The following is a 2,615-nucleotide window of genomic DNA, read 5'->3' as shown; positions in this document are numbered from 1 at the left end:
TTTATTTATCAAATATATACACGGAATATATTCAATGTTGAATTTTTATTCCTGTCTCCACATGGGTACCCAGAAGCAACCCGGAAGTATTCCCGCTTCTTTGATGAAGATATATACAGATAAACTTCATTCCCTTTACTCTGTCGGATACGTAGTGTGTTCGTTTTTGGTGAGGTGAGAATTCTGTTTATTTATATATATTTTTGGGACAATACTGTGCTGATGAACGAAATCTAAATTCATTCTAGTAATCGCGAAATCGGCCGATACACAGTTAAGTTTATTTAAAAGAAAGTTGGTCGTCTTCTGTTGGTTGTTTTTCCTCGCATTAGGTACTAAATGTGGTTATTTTGAGAAGTCCACTGTGTGGCGTTATTATTTTCTGTAATAATGCCATTTATATAAATATAAACGAATAATTATATACAGATGGTTAGGTGATACAAAAAAGGGACAACAAAACATCCAGACAGACGATACAAGGAAACAAGGAAACATTCGGAGTTTTCTATCCTCAGTCGAGTTCCAGATTATCTTTGCAATTTCGGCTGGTTATACTCGAGATTGCTCCAATCTGGTCAGCCCCAAAGAAAAACTAAGCTAAGAGCATCAGAATCCTTGGAAGAAAGCATTGCTATTCTTTCATTCTTTCTATCAGCCCTTTCACACTTCGTTCAGTCCACTCTTCGTTCTTTCGTTCCCCCTCTGTCACATTTCCTGGCCTTCTCTTCATGCTCACTTTTCCTCTTCTTTCACTTTTTCTCGCCCCTCCTTAATTCTTCTATCCCTCTGCCTCTACCTCTCTCTCTCCTCTCCCCACGTTACCGGTGTTCGGCCAGGCCTGACCTGTCTTTCTTGATTCAACTACCATCCGTGCAACATCTATATTCCTACCTGTGCCTGTGAAATCTTATGACGCTGCCGTAAGGCTTTACTTCCACACAGGCCAGCTTAATTTAATTCGTCCTTAGTCGAATTATTTTAGTTCGTCCTTAGTCGAATTTTTTTATCACCTAACTGTTTGGTTGTTTTGCGTTCTTGTTCCATTTTTGTATATTTTATATATAAAATATAGCGGCGAACGTACTCTTTGGTCTCCTGCATATATATATATATATATATATATATATATATATATATATACATATATACACTCACATGTGCAACTAATAAGGTGGCGAGATGACAGAATCGATAGCACGTCGGGCAAAATGCTTAGCGGCATTTCGTCCGTCTTCACGTTCTGTGTTGAAATTACGCCGAGGTCGATTTTGCCCTTCATCCTTTCGGAATCGATAAAATAAGTACCACTTGAACACTGGGGTCGATGTAATCGTCTTCACCCCTTCCTCTGAACTTGATGGCCTTGTGCACGAAACCAATTTAGCGCAACTAATTGTCATCTGACAAACTGAACTTTCATATCTGTTTTCCTTTAATATTATTCTGCTCCCGTCTATAAATATGACGCTTTAATTATGGAAAGAAATCGAAGCTGCGAAATTTTCACAATTTTTAAAACAACCAACTAATAAACTACAGAAGAAAATTGAAGGTATAACCTATTAGAAATACATTTCAATTGTATTATTTGCAAGGCAGTTGACTGTTGAATATCATCAAACATGTACGATATATGTGTGTGCATCTATGTATGTGTGTTCTTTTAATCATTTAATATTGCTTTACTGGTTTTGGGATTGCGGCCATGCTAGGGTACAGCTTTTGAAGGCTTAGCATAACATATTGATCCCAGTATATATTTCTTTGTTACTTATTTTACCGAGGTATATTTGTCGAACTTCCACGTTACGGTTCATAAACATCACAGTCTTAAGCTGCATAAGTGCAAACATACACACACTCAAACACTCAGATATGTGAATGTGTGCAAGGCTTATTTAAAAAGTACTCTGTAAAGTACTCTGGGATAGTCTCCCAGAGTACTTTACAGCGGGACCGAGCCAAGAACCTCATCGTTTCCAAATATACCTTTTATCCATATTGTTTTTGCATGCGCCTACATTTTCATTTTCATTTCTTTTCAGAATCCACAGCTCCTTTGCTGGAATTTTGGAGTCAAAATCCAGTCAGGTGAATTTTTCGGAAATAAGGAGGTAATACAGTGTATCAAGATTTGTTAGAGCTTTACCGAGTAGCCACATCATAGCTGATTAAAAACTATAGATAATGTTTTCGATTTTGTTATTTAACTAACAGTGTTTCTTGAGGTAAATCAAAAAATAAAAAGACTCGCGATGCAGAAAAATGGCAAGTGTATAACAAAGAATATAGCTTTCAAGGATGTTCTCACCTGAAACTGCACCTTCTTATACAACCTGTGTAAACATTTACACCATCTCAAGGATCATGTATGAAAAAAGTTAAATTTTAAAAGGAATTATGTATTTCGTAATTCTCTATACACTTCGCTCTATCTTATAGTTTTCAATATAATCGTGGAATTTTCACGAGTACAGCGTGTCTACAAATTCGATAGCACATTCTCACCTACCTACTTTTTGCGTCACAGTTAGGAAAGAAAAGAGTAAACTAGAGAAAAAAAAGAGAAAGAGAATGTTAAAGGAAAAAGAAGAGAATATAAAAGACATAAT

The 2,615-nt window shown here is 36.3% G+C and overlaps 1 long non-coding RNA gene across 1 annotated transcript in view; it reads right to left on the bottom strand.

The window, feature by feature from the left end:
• LOC128249700 (uncharacterized) overlaps positions 1-2,400 on the bottom strand; it is a 5,434-nt gene extending 3,034 nt beyond the window's left edge. Inside the window, exon 1 of the long non-coding RNA XR_008265820.1 lies at positions 2,315-2,400. This is a non-coding gene — a long non-coding RNA (uncharacterized LOC128249700). The remainder of the gene's footprint in view (positions 1-2,314) is intronic.
• Between the last annotated feature and the right edge of the window lie 215 nt (positions 2,401-2,615).

This window comes from Octopus bimaculoides, chromosome 17 (assembly GCF_001194135.2).
Source record: "Octopus bimaculoides isolate UCB-OBI-ISO-001 chromosome 17, ASM119413v2, whole genome shotgun sequence".
In the NCBI taxonomy this organism is placed as follows: domain Eukaryota; kingdom Metazoa; phylum Mollusca; class Cephalopoda; order Octopoda; family Octopodidae; genus Octopus; species Octopus bimaculoides.
Note: the sequence above shows the minus strand (reverse complement) of the source record. Positions and strands in the feature narration are given on the sequence as shown.